The sequence below is a fragment of the Thamnophis sirtalis genome, unplaced genomic scaffold (genome assembly GCF_051295495.1).
Source record: "Thamnophis sirtalis isolate CommonGarterSnake01/CBP01778 unplaced genomic scaffold, rThaSir2_p1.2 scaffold_1, whole genome shotgun sequence".
Taxonomy (NCBI): domain Eukaryota; kingdom Metazoa; phylum Chordata; class Lepidosauria; order Squamata; family Natricidae; genus Thamnophis; species Thamnophis sirtalis.
In genome coordinates this window covers 66636144-66660947 of record NW_028261381.1, presented here as the reverse complement: position 1 = coordinate 66660947, position 24804 = coordinate 66636144, and the positions used below count along the sequence as shown (strand labels likewise).

The 24804-nt window shown below is 45.2% G+C and overlaps 1 protein-coding gene and 2 long non-coding RNA genes across 3 annotated transcripts in view; 2 read left to right on the top strand and 1 right to left on the bottom strand.

Moving 5' to 3' along the window:
* COL18A1 (collagen type XVIII alpha 1 chain) overlaps positions 1 to 24804 on the bottom strand; it is a 195023-nt gene that overhangs the window by 122578 nt on the left and 47641 nt on the right. The window lies entirely within an intron of this gene.
* Positions 1 to 24804, top strand: part of LOC148049491 (uncharacterized) — a 51978-nt gene that overhangs the window by 20453 nt on the left and 6721 nt on the right. The window lies entirely within an intron of this gene.
* Positions 11684 to 16476, top strand: LOC148049492 (uncharacterized). The gene is made up of 3 exons (XR_015696888.1): positions 11684 to 11750; positions 12010 to 12135; positions 16403 to 16476. It is a non-coding gene; the product is annotated as an uncharacterized LOC148049492 (long non-coding RNA).

Genomic DNA, 24804 nt, shown 5'->3' with positions numbered 1-24804 from the left:
ACAAGCTCAGCGTCTTAGCCACTGAGCCACCACATCCCTCACAAGCTGCATAGTGAATACAGGCACGAACATTACCAGCTACTACACTGCTTTATTTAAAATGGTCTCTTCAGTGTGCTAGTCAGATGCAAGAATGAAGCTGGATGAACATCAGGATCAAGAATGACACCTTTTCTTCTACCAAACTCGTCTGTTTGCAATTTGGTTTGCAGCCTGATACACTTGTGCTGCTAATGAGAACTTCAGCCTTGTCCAATACTAATGGCTATTGATTTACAAACATTCTACATTATCTTTGCTATTGCTGGAGCAACTTAATGGTTTCTTCGTCTGTTTAATAGTCTTATCAGCCCCAGTGCCATGACAAATTTTGTGTGAACATACCACACATTCGTTTCCCACATATATCGGTTAAAACGTTCCACAGATTGCCTGGCATAGTAAGACAAATGATGTCAGAGTTCTGTATTACAACCCACTGGTTCTCATTTTACATGTATTCAGCACAAAAGTATAAAATGAGCTTCTATAAGGATGCAGCTTGGTTTTCCTCCCAAACCACTGACAATGCACTGGTTGTTTTTACTCAAGCAATTCAAAAGCACACCTGAGATTCAGCCTAGCTTCCCAGAGGCCAACATAATCTATAATCATCATCACCAGTCTTTCCACCTCTCCAGCTCCTGACACTGATGACGACATTGGTGTGGGTCGAAATCAACCTGCTACCCTTTAAAATCTCTTTTCTTCCCAGCGCAGTATTATTCCAGAGCATAATGGGAAAGCAAAATGGTTGTTTTGAGACGAAGAAACTTTCATAGAAGGCAGCCACAAGATTTTGAAGACACTGAAACTTTAGTAGCTGTCCAAGGAAACCATGTACTTTGGGATTTCAAAACCTCTATTCAGGAGCAAAATATGATATAACCACAATGTCTGCCGCATTCTGACTCCATCAGAAATAGTTCATGTTTCTAACGTCCTTATCCATCTTCAAGACACGTAAGATATATTATTGAGGCATGAAAAAGGATAGGTGTCGGGATCTCCCTCCATCTCACAAACACCTTTAGTTCAAATAGAATCATTCCTCATTTGCCAAATTTACTCTTTTTAATTTAAAGTGGGGGGGGGGCATTATCTGACTTTGCACATGTATATTGTGTGGGTATGTCTGTATACACGAAAACCTGAATGACCTTATGCAGCTGGTATACAAGTCAAAATCACAATTAGATCTGTTTGTGTACAGAGTTACAACAGTGCCAAAACCTATCCTTTGGCTTCTTGAGCTATTTTCTTTCTCTGTGAAACAGATAACAGTAGCATCTGTTTATCTCATTTGTGAAGCATTTTATCATTCCTGTAGGTTTGTTTCTAGCCTAGAATGCTGAAGGTCAAAGTTTTGTATTTTGCACACCTCTCAATTACTTTGCAGCTGTCCTAACTCCCTAATTCTTGATGTGAAATGGTCTCCTGGCAGGAATTATCACATAAGATATAAACCATGAGAAAGCAGAGGAGAGGCTGGTGAAAAAAAATGGCTGAACAATGAAGATGATGCATGTACGAATGGACACAAACTTCACAAAAATCTTCTATCCTACCCATCCCGAAATATGGATAGTCTTCAACTTATGATCAGAATTGAGCTCAAAATTTATATTGCTAAATGAAATTTGTTAAGTGAGTTTTGTCTCATTTTACAACTTTTCTTGCCACATTTGTTAAGGGAATCACTGCAGTTGTTAAATTAGTTATATGTTTGTTCAGTGCATCTGGCTTCCCTATTGACTTTGCTTTCCAGAAAGTTGGAAAAAGAGGATCATGTCACCCCGGGACACCGACACCATCATAAATGTGAGTTAAGCATCCAGATATAAATCATGTGACCATGGGGATGCTACAACAGTCATAAGTATGAAAAATGGTTATACGTCACTTTTTTCAGTGCTGTTGTAATTTTGAACGTTCGCTAAGTGAACTGTTGTAAATCGAGGACTATATACATTACGACTTTCTTCTCTGAACATCTAATTGAAGAATAGTTGAAAAAATGCAGAAGAAATGTTCAGCCCAGCACTAACCAAAGGCTTCCTGTGCCTCATTGAATTTTGCTTCAAAGAACATTGCTTCGATTACTCTGAAAAACACCACATCATCATAGATTATAATCAATCAATCAATCAGAATAGAGCTGGAAGGGACCTTAGAGGTCTTCTAGTCCAGCCCCCTGCTCAAGCAGCAGATCCTATACCATTTTAGACAAGTGACTGTCCAGTCTCTTTTTAAAAACCTCCTGTGATGAAGCATCCAAAACTTGCCCAGTTCACTTCCCAGTGCAGGAGTTTTCTGCTATAACATCTCCAGCTGACCACCATCCAACCTTTCTTTAGACATTTCCAGCAAAGGAAATTCTACAACCTCCCAAGCAATCTCTTTAACAGTTGAACAGTTCTTCCCATGTCTAATCAAAATTTATTTAATTTAAATCTTTTGTTTCTTGTCTGAACTACTGAAACAATCTTGAACAAGTCCACCTTATATCTCTATCTCTATCTCTATCTCTATCTCTATCTCTATCTCTAATCTATCTATCTATCTATCTATCTATCTATCTATCTATCTATCTATCTTATTTTGTTCTGTCATCTAAGATGCACATTTAGAAATTAGAAGACAACTACATAAGAAGGGAAGAAACGCCACCCTCCCTTCTGCATATTCTTTTGTACATTCTTTTATAAGATCTACGCACGCTGCACAAAATTTTTAAATGGTATGGTGAGTGCATGAGACTGTATGTATGAACTGGATGATCCCACTTTTATTACCCTATGATTGTTGTATTTTATGTGTTTTAATTATTTCGTGGGGACTGCTTGAGTGTATAAATGAGTGTGCTTGATTCGGAGGACCTGCCGGGAGTTGCGGGGGCCACGGGGGTGGTTGAGGGGACCAGAGACACGGGAGAGGGTCGGGGTATTGCGGTCGTAACAGGGAGGGGCAGATACGGCGGGGACTTTAGGGCAGGCCATTACCGGGGAAGGAGGGTTCGCTACATTACAGAGATCCCTCCTTCCGGCCCTAGGAGTCCCACTCCAAGACCAGATGGCGCAAGTGGTCAGGACCCTGGTCTCAGGCTGTTGTCGCTAAATGCCAGGTCTGTTGTACATAAAGCACCTCTCGTCCGGGACTTAATTTTAGACGAGAGGGCAGACCTGGCATGTATTACTGAAACCTGGCTGGGCCCAGAGGGAGGAGTCCCCTTGTAGAACTGTGCCCAGAAGGATTTCAGGCGCTGCATCAGCCGAGAGCCCAGGGAAGGGGTGGGGGTGTGGCCGTTATTATCCGGGAGTCGTTAGTTCCTCGTAGGGTCCCTGCTCCGGAGATTGTCGGGTGTGAGTCTTTGCTGTTAAAGTTGGACCTCAAGGGTCAAGTGGGTCTGCTGCTAACGTACCTGCCTCCCAACAGCGTTGCAGCAGCCCTCCCCTCGCTCCTCGAGTCGGTAGCCGAGCTGGCAATTGAGTTCCCTAGGTTGATGGTCCTGGGGGACTTTAATTTGCCGTCGCTCGGTGAAAACTCGGATGGGGCGCAGGAGTTCATGGCTTCCATGACAGCCATGGGCTTGACTCAAGTAATTCGAGGCCCAACCCATTCAGCGGGACACATGCTTGACCTCGTATTTCTCTCGGAGCAGTGGATGTGTGATCTTGGTCTGAGGGGGAGTGACATCATACCCCTGTCGTGGTCAGACCATTGCCTACTGAGGCTCGACTTCCGGAGGCCAAACCCCCACTGTAGGGAGGAGGAACCGACCAGGTGGTTCCGCCCCAGGCGTCTTATGGAGCCAGTAAGGTTCCAGACGGAGCTTGGGGTTATTCCTGACACTTTCGCCCACAGTCCGGTAGAGACTCTGGCTGCTGCGTGGCACTTGGCAGCGTCAGAGGCCCTCGACCGGATTGCGCCACTGCGGCTCCTCCGAGGCGGCGGATCCCGGAGACCTCCTTGGTTCACCGAGGAGCTCCGGGAGATGAAGCGCCGGAGGAGATGCCTAGAGCACCGTTGGAGGTCCGATAAGTCCGCATCGAACCGAGCAATGGTTACCACCTGCACCAGGGAATATACTAGGGCACTTAGGGCAGCTAAAAGATCACACATAGCCTCCCTGGTTGCATCCGCTGAGTCCCGTCCAGCCGCCCTGTTTAGGATAACCCGCTCCCTACTGAACAAAAGGGAGACGGGGGAACCCTTGCAGGGCAGAGCTGAAGAATATGCCCAATTCTTAGCGGACAAAATTGCTCGGTTTCGGACGGACTTGGACTCCACACCTGCAGTTCCAGCCGAGGCACAGGGGGATCAAGTAGAACAGCTCTGGGTTGAGTTTCAGGAGGTTACCCCCGGGGATGTGGACAAGGCCATGAGAGCTGTAAGTTCCTCCACCTGTGCTCTGGATCCGTGTCCCTCATGGCTGGTTTCTAACTGCAGTGAGGTGACACGAGGCTGGATCCAGGCGGTTGTAACCGCCTCCCTTCGGGAGGGGAACTTCCCCGCCGCACTGAAAGCGGCGGTGGTGAGACCCCTCCTGAAGAAACCATCCTTGGATCCAGCTGTCCTTAACAACTACCGCCCGGTCTCCAACCTCCCCTTTCTGGGGAAGGTTGTTGAGAAGGTGGTGGCCTTCCAGCTCCAACGGTCCTTGGAGGAAGCAGACTATCTAGACCCCTTCCAGTCAGGCTTCAGACCCGGTTACAGCACAGAAACCACTTTGGTCGCATTGATGGATGATCTTTGGAGAGCCAGAGATGAAGGACATCCCTCCATCCTGGTCCTCCTTGACCTCTCAGCGGCTTTCGATACCATCGACCATGGTATCCTTCTGCGACGACTGCGGGAGGTGGGAGTGGGAGGCACCGTGTTACGGTGGTTCTCCTCCTACCTCTCGGACAGGTCGCAGTCGGTGTTAGTGGGAGGGCAGAGATCGTCCCCAAGGCCCCTAAAATATGGGGTGCCGCAGGGTTCGGTCTTATCCCCCCTACTATTTAACATCTACATGAAACCGCTGGGAGAGATCATCCGCAGGCACGGGATCAGATACCATCAATATGCGGACGATACTCAATTGTATCTGTCCGCCCCGTGCCAAATCAATGAAGCGGTTGACGTGATGGACCGGGGGCTTGAAGCCGTCATGGACTGGATGAGGATTAACAAGCTTGTGCTCAACCCAGAAAAGACCGAGTGGCTGTTGTGTTTTCCTCCCAAAGATTTGGCCAATGATCCAACACTCAGGCTGGGGGGTCAAATTTTACACCCCTCAGAGAGGGTCCGCAACTTGGGAGTCCTCCTGGATCCACAGCTGTCATTCGACCATCATATAGCGGCTGTGACCAGGGGGGCATTCGCCCAGGTACGCCTGGTGCGCCAGTTGCGACCCTACCTGAATCGGGAGGCCCTCACAACAGTCACTCGGGCCCTTGTGACCTCTAGGCTGGAATACTGCAACGTGCTCTACATGGGGCTGCCCTTGAGGAGCATCCGGCGACTTCAGCTAGTGCAGAACGCAGCCGCGCGAGTGATTGCGGGTGCACCCCGATTCACCCGCATTACACCTATCCTCCGCGAGCTGCGCTGGCTACCTGTCGATCTCCGGATGCGCTTCAAGGTGCTATTGATCACCCATAAAGCCCTACATGGCAGTGGATCTGGATACTTGAGAGACCGCCTTCTGCCAATTACCTCCCTACGACCTATAAGATCCCATAGATTAGGCCTCCTCCGCATTCCATCGGCCAGCCAGTGTCGGCTGGCAACCACAAGGAGGAGGGCCTTCTCAGCAGTGGCCCCGACCCTTTGGAACGAGCTCCCCGTAGAGATTCGTACCCTCTCCACCGTCCAAGCCTTCCGCACAGCCTTGAAGAACTGGCTCGCCCGTCAGGCCTGGGGATAAGGATTCCTACCCCGCCCGAATGTTGTATGCATGTTGTTCATTATTTTATTATGTGTCGTTGTCTCAATGTTGTATTTCCCCCTTCCCTGGTTTTCTGTGAGCCGCCCTGAGTCCCCTCAGGGAAAAGGGCGGCCTACAAATGCAAATAAAACCATAAAACCAAAAAAAACCAAGACAATATAACACTGAGTACATCTGAATGAAGCCTTGCTGCAACTTGAGTAATGAAGACAACTGCATTAGTCTGTGTTTGATAAACATTCTTCCACTGTTCACATTCATTAACTGAAGCCATTTTTAAAAATAAGAACCTTCTTTCCATAGCCGCTATTTTATAAGAGAACCAATGGCACGACCTCAAAAATCCAATTCAGTGAATTTTTGAGATATATTCCACATTTTACAAATGTATCCACTGACTTGGAAAACACTGTTTACCTCTCATGACATAAATTCATATTCAGCAACATAAACACTAAAGAATTTAAATAAAATATATGCAGATTAAATTAAAAGTTTCTCAATTACTTTAAAAAGCAATTAATTATAATTTAATTTTGACCCCAAATTGATAAACTTTTAAAGTAAGCCGTATTCTACAAGAAAGGGTTGGGTTTCTATAACTATCAAGAGTTACCCCACTTTATCAATAGCCGAATGCATATTGGAAGACATTTGTTCTGCCATTTTCTTTCCACAGAGCGCAGAGTTTATTTTAGTCCCTTGCTCCAGTTTCATTTAAAAATGGTCATCTGGATGGTTTTGCTGGGGGAAAAAAGGGTTCTCGGGGTTAAGCAGCACTCTGCCCCATTATTATTTTTCAACATTAAAAACAGTTTTTAATTCCTAGAGCTAGATTAAACCATCCGCTAAGGCAGTGCTTCCCAAACTTGGCAACTTTAAGACTTGTGGACTTCTGGGAGTTGAAGTCCACAAGTCTTAAAAGTTGCCAAGTTTGGGAACCACTGCACTAAGGCATGTTGGGACCCCCATTTTTCTGTCCTTCTTAGAAAAAAGAATAATCTGCTTTGGTCTTTAGATCAAAGTATAACTTTTATCCTGGAAACAATGGATGAGCCACTATTGTTCTCTAAGAACTACCAAGATTGTTATTCTGGATACTATAAAAAAGGTGTTAGAATGCACATTCTTTTGAAAGCCTGTCAGGATGGTAAACTTAACCTTGGCTTGAGAACAATCCTGCTTTTCTTCATAACTTCAACTTTTACATTCATTGCTTTTCTAAACAAAACTCTCCATCTGCACAAATAAGTCCAGATGCAGCAGCAGATGGGGAGAAATCTATAGGTTGCAAACGTCTATTTTAGAAAAATGGCCTAAGAGTAAAAAGCATCAGATTTTGCCAGGTAAGTAAAATATTACTACGCAAAGTAGCATATGGGGTTGATTGCAACAGAAATAGTCCATTGAGTGAAATGCCATTTGAATCATGCAGGCTTTCAACCTCCATGTCTTCTGAGAAACACAAGATATGATGGGAATATATGGAGGAGTTCAGATAAGACATCTGGTTTTCGTAGTTTACTCCCCTACCTACCTATTGTGTTTTCTTAACTCCCATCTCTTCTCTCCATATCCCAAAGGAAGGGATAAGCATATAGCAGCAATTTCAAATGACAAAATACAGAAGGCAGCCACAACTGGTGGTCCATCATTCCTGATGCAGGACGTGAAATAACTGTCTTAAATCACAAGAAGACAGATCTACTGGAATGTTATAAAAAAATTCTTAACAATAAAAGATATTTCAACAGTAAATCAATCCCAAATGAATGGCGGGAGCTTCCTTTTGCTAGAAGGATTCAGGCAGAGGCATCTACAGAGGGAGAAAAGTAGCATCAGCCCTTTTGTACGTGCATTGTGGCCCTGTACACACATACAAAAGAGATGGAGCTTGCACTGCCATAGCAATATGGCTTTGTCATCTTCCTGATCCTGCAGATGCCTCTGTTTGTACCATGTTTTGGTGATGCTTAACTGGAATTCATACACTGAGTTTTAAGTTTCTGGGTGTTATCATAAAAGAGGACTTGGGGCGCTCACATTGCAGCATTGGTCAAAAGGGCCCAGCAACGATTATACTAACTAAGACTTCTCAGGGAACAACAACTGAATGAAAAACTGCTGGTGACTTTCTATCGCTGCACCATAGAGAGTATTTTAACTTGCTGCATCTGTGTATGGTTTGCCAATTGCACAGGGGCAGATAGGACAACACTCCAGAGGGTTAACGTCATGGCCCAAAAGATCATTGGTTGCCCTCTCCCCTCCTTGGAAGAGCTTTATAGCTCCCGCTGCCTTAAGAAAGTTCAAAACATCCTTAAAGATCCATCTCATCCTGGCACCTTTTTTTTTTGAACTATTACCATCTGGCATGATAATAAAAACAAGGACAAATAGGCTGAAAAACAGCTTCTATCCCAGGGCAGCAACCATATTGGTATAATATGGTATAATCAGGTTTTCAATTTCAATTATATAGAAAGCAAAGGATGTATGTTTGTGTTTTTATTTTTATAATTATAATGTACACTGAAGATGGCATTTAATTTCATTGTACCATGTGCAATGACAATAAACTAAACTAAACTAAACTGAGGAGGAGGTTGGACACGGTAGTCTAAAAGAACTTTTCCAACTGTATGATTCTAAGCATTTCCAGATTGCCACAATATTATATCCACACCCATTGCATCAAAGGCATTTGGAGATGACCCACAAACGATCTTTCAATCACAGGCTGTTAAGAAGCAAAACCAGTCTCTTGCATGAGCTGCTGCAGACCTCACAGCAAGCAAATTTCCTTCATAGCAAAGGAAAATTAAATTGCTTTATCCCATCTCCATCCTAATTTCGTGCCATTTTCTAGTCTAGTCATATGCACAAAAAAACAAACAAACCAATGGTTCCAATGAAACCTTCTTTTCCCCCTTGAATAACCTAAGGAAATGTGAGGAGGCAGGAGTTTCTGTAAAAGGGGAAACCAGCCATCTAATGTCTCCATTAAGCTGAAGTGTGTTTTTCAAAAGAAGTCCAGTTTTACTAAAGTAGTTACAAATTATCAAGGTCAGCCTTGGACAAAGCTGACATCCTTACAAGATCTGAAGCTGCTTTTGTATCAATGCAGAGTTCTCAGGTGGTAGAGTTGCAATACAATGAGCATTTTACTAGATTTGGACATGTCACAGACCCACCCATGAAGAGACACCTCTTATGAAGCTCAGTATGGGATCTTGTCCTGGAGAAAATCTGTGTGGTCCTAAAAGTTGCTCTCCCCACTTATAGCCAATAATTAATCAATGCCATCTTTGGGAAACTTACTATTACTTTAATTATATTTCCAAAGAGCACTTCTGGGAATAAAATAAGGACTTTCTGACTTTCTCAGTGAAAAATATTTCTGCATCATAATAAAACAAATGAAAAGCAGCAAAATGTTTGTGCAAATAAGGACCATTTAAGTAATAGTAGCTTGGTATTAATTTCCTGCTGCTGGCTCTCTTTTTGCAAAGTAATATATAGCAACTGTGCTTTGTATGAGTTTTCATCATGACTTCTAACTCTTGTGCGATTCTCATATAACCTTTTATCATTATTTCAAACACCTTTGCTATGCTCCATAGATTCCCTTGAGAATCAAGCAATCCCAGCTTAAATGTAGTTTAAATGTAGTTCTCTATGGTTCTTCGAATCCATATGCGACAGCATAAATTGCCCATGTGGTTACCCTCAGAAATGGTGACAAAAATCACTCTACAGAGCTGTTACTTCTGGACACTATTATTCCATGTGGAGCTTCAAACAACTATTGAACCACATAGCTGAGCTTCTGATTGAGGCAACATGTGACAGGCACTATCAATTATCAGGAACAGTTTGTTTATTTTTGGAGATTCTCCACATCAAACCAAGCAAGTTGCTACAGAGTTCTTCATTGTTCGCATTTGGTCACCATCCCCCAGAAAAATATATTGCCGCTGCGGTAACTGCAGTTTACTTTACTCATATTTAATGGGCTCCAACTCTGCTTATTAAACTGAACAAATACAGCAAATGTGGTTCAGTCTGCAATGATTCTGAAAGACTCAAATAGTTATGAGTTGATGAGGAAGACTTATATAGTGTGAGGCCAATAATGTGCTTTCCGGGAACCTATTAAAAGCCTTGGTAGCCAGAGCCTACCTTTTAGCAGTTAAAAGGACAGGACACAATTTCTTTTTTACTGTCAGGTCTAAAGTAAAGCAACTACCCAAAACAAAGTTTCAAGATAAAATGAAAACATTGGAAAGAGTTTGGGCTGTCACAGACAATTGTAAATGTAAGCTTTCCATTTGAAGGTCATTCAGCGCCATCTATGGGCCAGCCATAACCATTTAATTCAATATTTTCAGTATTTGTATACCTTGGAAAAGAAAGAATAGTAAAGGAAAAAAACAGCAGGGGGTTTTCAAATCAAAACTTTCTAGAATTTTATAATATTTTAAAGTTCATTTTTGTTACAACACAAATGGCGGTGCACAAATGGGATACTGTATATTCAGACCTCTGGAAAATATTACGTGATTTTTGGAGCTATTTATTTTTGTTGCAAAAAACTAATAAGTCTACTCTTTGGAAACATTGTAAAAATACGAGCAGTATTGGATGAAAATATTTCATAGCTTTAAAAAAGGTATTTGGTTGACAACAATTTATGGTTTTAAAGCAGAAGTTAATTTTATGTATTCAAATTCTTACGATTTTGCATGTTATAAAATTATATCATACACCAGCCTGTTATAGGAGGGCAAAGACTAAAGAGCCTTTTCCTCCTGGGAAAAATGGAAGGCCGTGTTCTTGCAATTGTCCTGCACTGCAATGTTACAAATTTTGTTTCACTTTTGAGGCTACAGCAAGAGAAATGCTATGGACATAGTATATTTAGACTTCATAAGATATTTGACAAAGTAGACCACAACCTACTTCTTGGTAAGCTAGAATAATGTGGGATAAACAGCATCACCAGATGAATTTGTAACTGGCTGACAAACCATAGTCAATGAGTAGTCCTTAAGGGTACTATATCTACATGGAGGGAAGTAAACAGTGGGGTACCACAAGGTTCCATCTGAGGCCTAGCACTTTTCAGTATCTTCATAAATGAATTAGATGAGGGAATAGAAGAGGAACTCAACAAATTTGCAAATGATGTTAAGCTGGCAAGAATAGCCAATACCCCGGAAGAATATGATCTTGACAGACTTGGGCCCTATACAACAACATAAAATTTAACGTGGAGAAAGGCAAGGTTTTACAGCTACGCAGGAAAGCCAACTGTGTAAGTACAGATTAGGCAGTGGTGGGTTTCAAAAAATTTTGGAACCTCTTCTGTAGGTGTGGCCTGCTTTCCAGGTCCACTGGTGGAACCTCTTCTAACCGGTTCGGTAGATTTGACGAACCGGTTCTACCGAATAGGTGCGAACTGGTAGGAACCCACCTCTGAGATTAGGCAAAACCTGGTTCAAAACAGTGAGAGGGACCTTGGAGTCCTAGTGGACGATCACTTAAACATGAGCTAAAAACATTTTGGCAACAACCAAAAAAGCTAATATAATCCTTGGTTGTATAAACAGAAGCACAAAATCAAAATCACATGAGGTATTTGTATCGCTTTATAAATCCTTAGTAAGACCACACCTTTTAAGTATTGACGGAGGGACAACGCACAGCCAGGGTTTCAAACAAGAAGAACTCTTTATTCGGTTGAAGGCGATTCAAGGGACGGGAAACTCCCGCCAAGGTATTTATATTCTAGTTTAACCAATCACAGGCCGGGGACGCGACAGCAACTGCTGACGTCAGTCCCTCGGCCAATCAACAATAACAGTGTGTCGGCAACACCCTCTGGAGCTCTCAGCCAATCAGAGAGCTCAGAGGATGTTACTGACAGTCAGAACAATTCAACAATATTTAACACCCCTTTCCCCCAGTTCTGCGCATGCCCGAAACAGAGCATGCGTAGTCCTTAAGATATGCTGGGCGGCGCCGGACCCGCCCAGATCTTCTCATTGCAGGAGAAGTCGTCGGCGGAGGAGGACCTCCTCGTGGTAGCTCCTCCCCGAAGGGAGTGTAGCTCCGAGGCACGCCCTTTCGGGAAGGCCCAGAAGGCGGGCTCAACTGCAACGGTAAGTGTAGCCGTGGGGGCGCGTCACTTGTCGTGGGGGGAATTCTCTGTGCGTCCTCGGCTTGAGTTGTTGGATTGGCGTCCCCTTGGGCGGCGCTTGGGTAAGCAGGGCCTGGTGTGGCGAAGGCCCCCGGTTGCGGACTGCCGGATTGAGGACGCTGTTGTTGAAACAGGAGGGGGCCTGGTGTGGCAAAGGCCCTTGGATGTGGTTTCTCGGATTGAGGGGTTTGTGCTTGGTGCAGGTTGAGGCCTGGAGTGGCGAAGGCTTCACATTGCAACCCCGGGGCTGCGGTGTTGTCCCTCAGGGGTTCGCGGCCACCAGCCTGCGACGGGAGACGCCTCCTCAATTGATCCAGGTGGCGTCTCCATTGGGTTCCATCTGCCAACTGGACCCTGAAAGAACATGGGCCAGTCAGGGCAACGATAGCACCCGGCACCCATTTTGGTTCCCCCGTAAACGACCGAGCCCACACTGGATCCCCTAGCTTAAAGGACCGGGGAGGGAGGACCCCCAGATTGCTCGGCTGATCCCCTGAATAGAGCGGGTGAAGCCTATCCAGGGGAGTCCGCAGGCGCCTGCCCATCAAGAGCTCCGCGGGGCTTTTGTTGGTAGTTGGGCAGGGGGTGGAATGTTGGCTTAGCAGGTAAGCCGCCACCCTCGCCTGCCAGTCGCCCCGGTCCATGCGGCTCAGTGCCTCCTTAGCTGAGCGGACCGCCCGTTCCGCCCGGCCATTGCTGGCCGGGTGGTACGGGGCTATGGGCGCATGCCGGATCCCTTGCTCGGCCAAGAACTCCTGGAAGGTGGTGGACGTGAACTGTGGCCCATTGTCCGAGACCACCACGTCCGGCAACCCATGGGTTGCGAACATCCTTCGCAGGGCCCTGACCGTACTCTCGGCTGTGGTGGAGCCCATGAGGACTAGCTCCACCCATCGAGAGTAGGCGTCCACCACTACCAGGAAGTTTTGGCCGTGGAAGGGACCGGCGAAATCGATGTGGAGGCGAGACCATGGGCCTCTCGGAGCCTCCCACTCACGAGCAGGCCCGGCTGGGGGGTTGGGCCTGGATAATTGACAGGTCGTGCAGCGGCCCACATGGGCCGCTATTTCTGTGTCCAGCAAGGGCCACCAGACATAGCTACGGGCCAATGCCTTCATTCGTGCTATGCCCGGGTGGTCCTTGTGGAGCAGATCCAAAACCAGTGGCCGGAGTGCGGTGGGGATCAGCACCCGATCCCCCCAGATGAGACAACCCCCGTGGAGGGAGATCTCAGCCTGGCGATTTTTAAAGGGCTGGAAGCCCTCTGCCACTTTGTCTGCTGGCCATCCCCTTAGAACCCAGGAAGAGACCTGGGACAAGATCGGATCGGCCTTCGTGTGGGCTGCCACGTCCGCGGCAGAGAGTGGGAACCCGGAGGCGGCAATGGAAAGGACTGAGAGAGAGGGCACTGGGGCGGTGTCCGTCTCCGGGAGTGGGCAACGGCTGAGGGCATCTGCATGCCCTAGCTGTTTGCCTGGACGGTACAGCAACGTATACGAATACGCTGCGAGGAACTCCGTCCAGCGAGTCATGCGGGGGGATAAAATGGAGGGGGTCGGCTTGTCCCCCGCCAAAAGCCCAAGGAGTGGCTTATGGTCGGTGACAAGGGTAAAGTGCCGACCGTAGAGGTAATCGTGGAACCTCTTAATCCCGGACACTGCAGCCAGAGCCTCCTTGTCGATCTGGCTGTAATTGCGCTCCGCCGAGGAGAGTGTCCGAGAATAAAAGGCCACAGGGGCTTCTGAGCCATTAGGGAGGATATGGCTCAGGACAGCCCCTACTCCAAATGGGGAGGCGTCACACGCCAACGTCAGAGGCAACCCATCATGATATTGAATGAGGACTGCCGATGACGTCAGCGTCTCTTTGACAGCCGCGAACGCATGCGCTTCGCGGCTTCCCCAGCGCCAGGCCGCGGATCGGTCGAGCAACCGATGCAGCGGCTCGGCTAGTGACGCCTTGTGAGGAATAAAGGGGGCGTAAAAATTGAGCAGCCCTAGGAACGCCTGTAGCTCCGCCCTGGAGGTGGGAGCAGGGGCGTTCCTAATGGCGGCAATCTTAGAAGGTGTAGGGTGAATGCCTTGGGCATCTATTAAGAAGCCCAAGAATTCTACCCTAGGGACAGCAAATGAGCATTTGCTGCTCTTTAATTTTAATCCCGCGCCCCTGAAACGACAGAGGACCTTCCTTAATACTTCGATGAGTTCTGAGCGGCTTGTAGCAGCGATCAGAACGTCATCGAAATATGGCACTACCCCCGGAAGTCCATGGAGCAGGCGCTCCATGAGACTTTGGAAGATCCCCGGGGCCACGGATACGCCGAATTGCAGGCGGCGACAACGAAAAGCCCCACGATGAGTGACGATGGTCTGGGCAGCCGCCGCATCGTCATCCACCGGGAGCTGTTGATAGGCTTGCGCCATATCCAGTTTGGCAAATATGCAACCCTGCCCCAGGGAATGGAGCAGGTGTTGCACAACAGGGACTGGATAGGGGTTTGCCTGAAGGGCCAAGTTGATCGTCGACTTGTAGTCGGCGCAGATTCTCACCGAGCCATCCGGCTTGACCGGAAGAACTATGGGAGTCTCCCATGGAGCATGATCGACTGGCTCGATGACACCCTGCGCCAATAATTTGTCCAGTTCGGCGTCAACTTTGGCCCTTAAGGCAAAAGGCACCCTGCGGGCTTTCAGCCTAATAGGAGCAATCTGAGGATCTAAGCTAAGGGAGATGGGGGTTCCCTTATAACACCCTAGCTGTCCATCAAACACATCAGAGAACTCCTGCAGGACGTCCTCTATTGTCGCAGTTTTAACTTGGTGGACCCCCCCGATGGACAGTCCCAGTGTCTTAAACCAGTCAAGGCCAAGAAGAGCCGGTAAATTGTGTTTTACAATTATGATTGGCAGCTCTCCCTTGAAATTGCCATATCTAACAGGGATAGGAAAGGATCCCAGAACAGGGATCAACTTCCCTTGGTAGTCCCTTAAGAGTACCCGGGATGGGGCTAACTTATTTTGGGGAACTGTAGGGCAGAGGGTTGAGAACATGTCCCAAGATAATAACGATCGGGAGGAACCCGAGTCCACCTCCATCTGGCAAGGCTGACCTGCCAGGTGGACATTGGCCGTGATTTTGCGGTTGCCTGAGGAGGCCTGGTTGATGGAGGTTTCCACTTCCTGCGGCTCGGAAACAGTGTGGCAGTCATCTCCTCTGCGAGCTGGTCTCTGCTGGCGGCGCTGTTGCTGCTTGGTCCTCTCAGAAGTTTGGAAGAAGGCAGGGGCCGGCAAGGAGGCTCGGCACACTTGGGCGAGGTGCCCCTGCCTCTGACAGCGGCGGCAGATCGCATTCTTGAATTGGCACGTTTGGCGGTCGTGGCGGCCTCCGCAGCTAAGGCAAGGCACCCTGGCGTTTTGCGGTGCGGCTGTGGATTGAGCAGGTGGCTTCCGCCGTGGTTGTGCGCGGACTTGATCGATGTTGTCTGGCTCCCGGTCCTCACAAGGGATTATATCATCATAGTCAATGTCATGCACTTGTGAGGCCGGTGCCGGGTTAGTTGACAGCTGTAGCCGCTCCAAATCGGCGGTCGATTGCTCCGAGAGCTCAGCTGCTCTTGCGATCTCGACTGCTTGGAGCAGCGTAATGTCATGGTGGCGGAACATGCGGCTTCTTAAGTGTACATCCCGCACACCACACACAAACTGCTCGACTAGGTTTTCTTCTAAGTTCGAAAAATCGCACTGGGCCGCCACAGTGCGCAGGGCTTCCAAAAATTGACTGATCGTCTCCCCCGGCTTCTGTACCCGCCTTCTGAATGCGAAACTGCGGGCAATCTTGGATGGCGTTGGGGCATAGTGCCCCTTTAACTTGGCCATCAAGTTGTCCCAGCCCAATTTGTATGCGGGTCTGGGAGCAGCCATGGCTCTGGCTGAGGCAAACATTGAGGGTTCGCAGCATGATAAGAAAAAGCTGCACTTCTCCTCATCCGTTTGAGCCTGATTTTTAGTTGCGATTAGATATGTTTCAAAGCGCTCCATGAATCCTTCCCAGGATTCGCCGGCGGAGCCGAAAGGAGCGAAAGGCGGCAATGAATTCATACTGGCTCAACTGACTGTGAGGAGCGGATGGACTGAAGTCGTGACAGGAAAAATTTTCCTCAGCGTTCGGTGCTGGCGCGGACAGCGACTTACAGCAGCTAGCTGGAATAAACTCTCTGTCTTTAAACCTAGGCTTGCGTGGAATCGCCGAATCCCACCTTCGTCGCCAGTTTTAAGTATTGACGGAGGGACAACGCACAGCCAGGGTTTCAAACAAGAAGAACTCTTTATTCGGTTGAAGGCGATTCAAGGGACGGGAAACTCCCGCCAAGGTATTTATATTCTAGTTTAACCAATCACAGGCCGGGGACGCGACAGCAACTGCTGACGTCAGTCCCTCGGCCAATCAACAATAACAGTGTGTCGGCAACACCCTCTGGAGCTCTCAGCCAATCAGAGAGCTCAGAGGATGTTACTGACAGTCAGAACAATTCAACAATATTTAACAACACCTGGAATACTGCATCCAGTTTTGGTCACCCCATTACAAAGAAGATGTTGAGATTTTGGAAAAAGTGCAAAGAAGAACTTGCCTTTCTGCTTACCCATCCTTCCTTTGTCTGCACTTTTCACTAGAATCCCCGATTCCTTTTGTTTTTCATTTTTAGCCTATGCGGTTGCCCAGGCAACCAGACAAGAGACAACCATTCCTTTTCTCATAGCCCTTTCGCTTTATTCCCCTGGTGCTTCTTCTTTCACCAGTTGTCTGCACTTTTCCTTCACACAGGTTGTCCCGGCTATGCACTTCCCCTTCTGTTGGGCGATTGTGATGATGGAAAAGGAAGAATTAGTGGCCCACCACTGTTATTCACCATAGGGTTGATCCACCAACTAATACACTGCAACACAAAGCATCCCACTGATGTCTATGCTGGTAATGCTTTCATGTGACCATCATATTTGAATCCGTTGTTTGAGGAACCAATATTAGCGAATAGCAGGCACTATGACACATTTGGTGCTGCTCTTTGCAGGACTCCACTGTCTTCTATTTTCAATGGGGATCCATGCCTTCTACATGGGATTATATGATCAGCAGGGGTTCCATTGCTATGCTTACTATTTCATTTTCCATTGTGCATTCCTGACATGCAGGGCAGATCAGTTACCTGCAGGGTGTTGGTTGATGAGGAAGATCTCGTCAAAGGCAAAGCCATCAAGTTTCTTCTCTCTCAATAATAGCACTCCTGAATAGGCATCAACCGAAAAGCTAGCACCAAACATTCCTGTTCCAATTCTCAAAATAGTTTTGAAACTAATGAAAGTTCTGGGTTTTTTTTACTGTTCTTTATCATTCTTTGACCTTCTGATAGAGCTCCATAAGGAGGAGAGATAAGATCAGCCCCTCCTGAAAAAAAAACAAAGGTTAGGCAAAGACTCAGGAGCAACTCTATTGTGGCTACATGAACTTTGATGGGGTCAGGTAGATAGCAGAGGTCCCACAAGCCAAGGTTTATGATCACTCAGCCACAAAGTGCCATATGAAAATAAAGACACTTGGGCTGGGCTAAGTGTGTGCTGTTGAGACAACACTCAGCCATGGAACAACCTAGCCATCTGCCCATATTTCTATCAGATTCATCTCATTGCATAGGGTAACTAGTGGATAGGACCATGAATCTATCTTCACCATGAGACTCAGATATGAGCCAGCAGTGTACTGCAGCTGCCCAAAAGGCCAATGCAGTCCTAGGCTGAATCAACAGAGGGAATATGGTCAACGTTATGTGAAGTGTTAGTACCACTTTATACTGCTTTAGTAAGACCACATTTGGAGTACAAAAAAAATGTTAAGACATATTTAAAAAGGGCGCAGGAAAGAGCCACAAAATGATGAGGAGATGCAAGAACTGAGTATATTCAGTCTAATGAAGAGAAAGGTCAGATATGACATGATAGCAATCTTCCAATATTTGAGGGGCTGTCATGGAGAAGACGGGGGTTTATTTATTCTCCAAAGCACCTGAGGCCAGGTCAAGAAGTAATGGATGGAGAGATACAACCTAGAACTAAGGAAATAAATTTCTGACAGCAAGAACAATTCACCAATGGAACAGCTTGACTCCATTGAAGGTTTTTAAAAGAGATTGGACATATAGGGTTTGAGTAGAGGGTTGGACTGGTAGACCTCCAAATTCCCTCCCAATTCTATTATTTGGAGAAGATGTTGTAGCTGCTGTGAATAGCCTTGATCTAGAGAAGAACAAAATGAAAAACATCTTTCCACAGCAGCAGCACTGAAGTACCTCCAGAAGCTACTTTCCACAGATAGATGGTGTTGATCAGTGCTGCTTGGGATATTCCTAGGGTATTGACATCCATCTGGTGGCTCAGTTTGGAGGTCTTATGGGAGGCACCAGCATGCCTGTACTTCTGCTGCCATCTGCTGCTACATTTTCCTCTTGTTGCTGGAGATCCCAGTTCATTACTAGAGCCACCCTAGTCCACAACACTTTTTGTCCATAGATCAGCTGCTGTACTGATCATTCTTCTGGCTACAAGTATCCTTACAGTTTCCAGGATCTGGAAGTCACCGAGATGCCCCGAAGAGAGTCAGACTGAGCAGGATCCAGATAATATTTCTTACATGGGACTTTTCTCCCCATTGTGCATAAGACAGGTGTAAGTGCTATACAAGGCAGTGGCAGCACACTGGTTAGAATGCAGTATTGCAGGTTAACTCTGCCCACTGCCAGGAGTTTCATCCTGACCAGCTGAAGGTTGACTCAGCCTTCCATCCATCCAAGGTTGGTAAAATGAGGACCCAGATTGTTGGAAGCAATATGCTGACTCTGTAAGTCTAAGTGCTATTGCTATACTCACTGGATTGATCAAGGTGTAGCTTAGTTGGGGATTCTTTATGGTGAAACTTTTGTCTGAGCCATTCCACCAAGGAATGTTGGTGCTGTGATACCAGGGATAAAAATTCAAACTAGACTACTGCCCATAAAAAGATATGCACCACACTTCCATATGTGTTTGTAACATGGCATTTTCCTGCAACTAGAATAATGTATGGATATCAGTGAATTTCCCTGGCTATGCTTTCCTCCCTTTCCAGCAAAACTCTTTAGGAAATGATCCATTTCTCAGTATCAGTAACTGTGGGATAAGAACAAGAGAATAGAAGCTAAATGAATTATAAATATATACTGAACCACCGGGTGGCGCTGTGGTCATTGAGCAGCACACTGCAAGTTAGTAAAAACTAAATATCTAGTGTATTTAAAAAGTTTGTTTCAGGGGGAAAAGGCATTAAACACTAGGATCTTATTACATAGCAGGCTTAGTGGAAGTTTTTAGGGATTTTCTTTTTTAAAAATAGTCTTGACCTTGAAAAAGCAATCATATGGAGCATTTACAAATGTAATGTTAAAAGAAAGAAAGATCAGATATAACTACACCAAAATTAGCAAATATACACCAATTCTTTCCCTGCTTTTATCTTAGCAGGTGGGATGGGGTTTATTTATACTCATAACCCTACCATAACATATTCCGGCTCAGCATAGGTTTCTGGCCACACAGAGAGCAACAGTCTGCTGTGAACTGAATTCACAGTCAAAGGTAATTTCCTGCCAGCCACATCCCAAACTGAAGTACTGCGTCCAGTGAAAAATTATATTGCTTAACTGCTAGTGGCATTTTAAAATTGTTTTAGCATAAACCAAGATTATTTGCTTAAAACATTGCTAATACAGTCCCCCATGGCCAAAATCAAATCAAATATCAGATCAGCTACTTTAAAATAAGAATAATTAGGCATTAGGTATGTTCTCAGTCTTAAGCCATACTACTGCCCAAAGAAGAGGATTTTGAAAGAGACAATCTCTTCTAAGTGTCCTTGTATTTCCATTGGCTGTGCATCTGCTTTTTTTTCTTAGTCTTCCTTTCTTTTCTTCATATAAGATTATCTTATAACATCTCATCATTTACTATGGTTATTGTTACAAATCCAGAACAGAAAACAATACCCTTTAACAGATTATCAGAGTTGGAAGGGACCTTACAGGTCATCTAGTCCAGCCCCCTGCCCAAACAGGAGACCCTACATCTGCCTCTGCCTAGGATTGAACTCACAACCTCCTGATTGTGAGGTGAGAGCGCCACCTCTAGGCCACAGCAGCAGGTGCTTCCATTAGGCTTCCATATAAACAGTCCCCTCTACAGCATATAAATTGGACTTTGCAGATCTTTTGCTGAGACTTGCAGAAGACAGAACAAAAAAAAAACCCCAGACACAGTTGCTGTTCCTTGGATTATGTCCTTCACTTATTCACAGCATTATTTCCATGAAAGGAAAAGGGTCTATCTCTGCAGATCTGGAAACATGATCCATTTGCCAATGCTGTTGACATCTCCATGGGGATAATTGCCTGAAATTCCTGCTAGGCCTGCTATTTATTGCTCATTTGGGATGCTGAATTTATTTATCTTTTGATAGCAACTGGATGTGACCAGCCACTCATATCCAGGAAGATTAAATTGGTGGAATTGTAAGCCCTTTCAAACAGTCCTGCAAGCAATCCCTTGGCCCAAAGTAAGATTATTCATTCATTACATCAAATGTATAAGGCTGCCCATCTCAAAGACAGAATTTTAAAAAACAGATAAACATTATAAAAATAATAAATAACAAACATGGAAGCCAAGATAAAACCAAACAACATGGTCAATATAACCAAGATACGGGTTCAACCACACAATCCAGGCCTCAGGCTCAGCAACAAGATTTTTAAAGCCTTATGGGAAGCCAACAGAGCTGGAACAAGTCTTATCTTTGGGGAATTATGTTCAGAGGTGGTATTCAGCCAGTTCTGACCAGTCCTGGCGAACCAGAAGTGAAAATTTTGAGTTGTTCGGAGAACCGGAAAATACCACCTCTGACTGCCCCCGCCCCCCCTCTCTATTCTCTGCCTCCCAGCCTCCGGGTCCCAGCTGATGGTCGGACTATTGCTGCCTCCCAGCCGATTGCTGGGTCTTCTTTTGTTGCCCTGCACAGGAGAACGGAGCTGGAAAGCAGATTAGTGGGGTGGGGAGGGAATGGGGATTTTGCAATAACCTTCCCTTGCCATGCCACCAAGCCACGCCCTCCAAGCCACAGCATGCCCACCAAGCCACGCCCACAAAACCGGTACTAAAAAAAATTGAATACCACCACTGATTGCATTGCACACAGCTGTCAGCATAACAGAAAAGGCTCCACTCCCTCCATTGCCTGCCAGAGAGCATTCCCTAATAAGTGAGACCCTTTGGGTCCCACAAAAAGTCTCAAAACAACTGGGAAGAGATGGTCCTGCAAATAAGGCAGTAACCCAAATGGCAAATCACCTGGAAGACAGCAAGCATGATTAACACACACACACACACACTCTCCCTCTTTTAATGTCCTTAGGCAATGTGCAAGAACATCAAGGCAGGTGGCATGGAGGGCAAAATCTGTCCTCCAACACCTTAACTGCTGGACCACACTCTCTTCCTAATTAGAAAGGGATTCCCCTGCAGAAGGGAATTAAGTCAGGGCAGCCATGCCCTTTAACCCCTCTTGTGCTGCAACCTGAGATGCAGCCCCCAAAAAAGAGATGAAAGGAAATTCATTTCAACACAAGGGGGATTACTGCTCTCCTTACCGCTGATCTGACCTTTAGAATTCAACATCAGGAAGGCCAGATACAAAGACTGTCTCATTTTTTTAAATGGGGGGAGGGTAGTCTTTTAATGGCAACTGAACAAAGGGACAGCAATCACAATATAATAGAAACTCTGGTGTCGAGGAAAGGAACAGCACGCAAAGTTTGGGCATCTGGTCATTTCTTTTCCATTTGACCTCTTTTTGTCGCCTTCCTTTATGGAACCTGGTTATCATCTGGAAAAGAGATAAACTTGAAGGAGGAATGAAAGAACAGTTAAATAAACATCAGCCTAGTCCTGGGAAAGAAGAGAGGGTGAGAAGGAGACTCAAGATAACCCTGTCTTGATTACACTTGGGCAGAGGAGGCAAACCGAAAGATGGAAATTCTGGCAAGTTTTCAAGACATTATTGTTATTATATTTCTAGCTTGCCTTTCTAAGTCAAGATGGCATCCATAAAGGAGAATTCCAGTAGTCCTTGAGGTGATGGCTTCCTGGCATGGCCTACCTCAAAGAACTGACCTCATCAATCTTAAAAGAATAACAGAATACTTCATGGCATAATGCAACAAATATAATTTTAATATGAAATTGACAGGTCTCATTCACACACATTTCAAGAATTATAAATAAGTATAAAAAAAGCAATTAGGAACATTAAAAAAATGAAGAAAGCATCTACTGATCTTGAATGTAGTACAAATCTGGGGCATTGCACTAGAACAACTAGACAAAAGGACAGTTTTCCCCCCAAATGCCATCACTCTGCTTAACAACTAATTCCCACAACACTGTCAATAATTTACCAAGAATGTATCACTATTATTCTTCTCTTCCTTCCTAGTATCTATCTCTCCCCACTTATGACTATAACCATATTGCTTGTATCTTTCAATTTATATTGTTTTTATTGTTTCCTAGTACAATTTGATAGCTTATTCGTAACCTTGACTATCACTAAGTGTTGTATCTTTTTATTCTTGATAAATGTATTTTTGTTCTCCTTATGTACACTGAGAGAATATGCACCAAAGACAAATTCCTTGTGTATCCAATCACACTTGGCCAATAAAGAATAACAAATTCTATGTCTTCTTTTGAAGCCCCGAACAAAGGCATTTGAGCTCCAAGAAGTATTTGCTCCATTCATTCTCCCTGGAAACAATACAATCCCTCTTTACAGTTTATATGTAGCTTCAATTCTTAGCACACTTAAAAGAAAAGTTTGATGTAGATTAAGATGAACTATAAGTAACAAGATGTCTATAATCCAATTAAACCACATTCTGCTTCTCTGCTCCTAATCAGAGTTGAAAGCAAATTATGGGTTTCATCCAGAACCATGAACCAAGTTGCCTAGGGATGATGTGAGTTTGTTCCTGGAGAGAAGCAACTTTTCACCCAAATCCTTAAGACCCCTGCCAGACTCATTAACACTTGTATCTTGCCTTGCTATTGTTATAAAAGGAACTACTCTCTCAAAACAAAGTTTAAAAAAAAACAGAAAGCAAAGAGAGACAATGAGGTTAAAATACCACCTCAAACTAATATAAAGAAAATTATTTTTTACAATTTGGTAGATCTGAAAACAAAAGGATACAGGAGAATCCTACTTCGGATGGTGAACACTAACAAAGCCTTGTGATGCTCCCCTTCAACCTATAAGATATGAAGGAAGGTCTCCATATCACGTGTAGGGAGATGATGAGAGGAGCAGTCTTTTGATTGCCCTCATAATCATTTTCATAAGTAGTCTAAGGAAACATTAGGTGCAAATGCAACTGAATAGATATTGCTGCTATTATTATTGCTGGTCTACTACTACTATACTAGGTGATTAGAATTAAGATGACCCCCCTCCCCAACTGTTTGGTGTCTCCAGCTCTTTTCCCTCAAACTTCTTTTCCTCCAAGCTACTGCTTGAAGGATGCCAGTGGTTTCTGTCACGATGACGGAGGAAGGAAACTATTCTTCCTTTCTGAGAAATGACTCCATTTCTTTCATTCCCACGGTTAAAGTCCTGTATTATCTTCTTCAACTGAGATGTTATTGAGTAACTGATTGTTTGGCTATATAATCCCCAATGCGGCTGTCTTGTTTGTATACTTAAAGAGAGGGAAATTACATGGGCAAAAGTTCATTATCCATATCATGATCTCTGACCCCTCAACATTTGAGGTTGGTTGTTAACATCAGTTAGTCTCTTCTTGTGTTAGTTCCCCAACAGTCTCCCTGAAAACACCTCTCCTCCCTCTTCAGACTTAGATGCAGAATGCAAGACAATCCCGCCTGCATCTAGAGTCAGTATTGAAGACCGATGAAACCTTCCATAAATTATGTAGCAACACTATTGCAATTTTTGGGGTTTGCCCAAAAAGATCCTGTAGCTCAGGGATCTTTAACTCCCAGTCTGCGGACTTGTATCGGTCTGTGGACTATTGTAAATTGGGCCGCCCAAGGGACCAAACGGCAGGCACACGTACAAAACCATCCCTCCCACCCCTGCCACTAGGACTGTCCACAGAGCAAGAAAGGCTGTGTATCACTGCTGTAACTCATATCATTGATTTCTGACTTTTTCCTATTAAGTCTTATATCTCTTTGCAAATCGTTTGCTGCCATTCTGCAATGTTCTGGAACAGTGTTTCTGAACTCAGCTTTGGGAACTTGCAGATGAGTAGACTTCAATTCAAAGAAATCTACTGATCTTAAAGTTGCTAAGGCTGAGAATCTGACTTTGAACTGGAGCAGTCAACAAAAAATAATAATAATAATGAATAAATATCACCAGTTTCATCATTTTCCTAAACTTGATAAAATCTTAACAAATATGTGTATGACAGTAGTGGGATTCAAAAATTTTTTACTACTGATTCTGTGGGCGTGGCTTGGCTGGCGTGGCA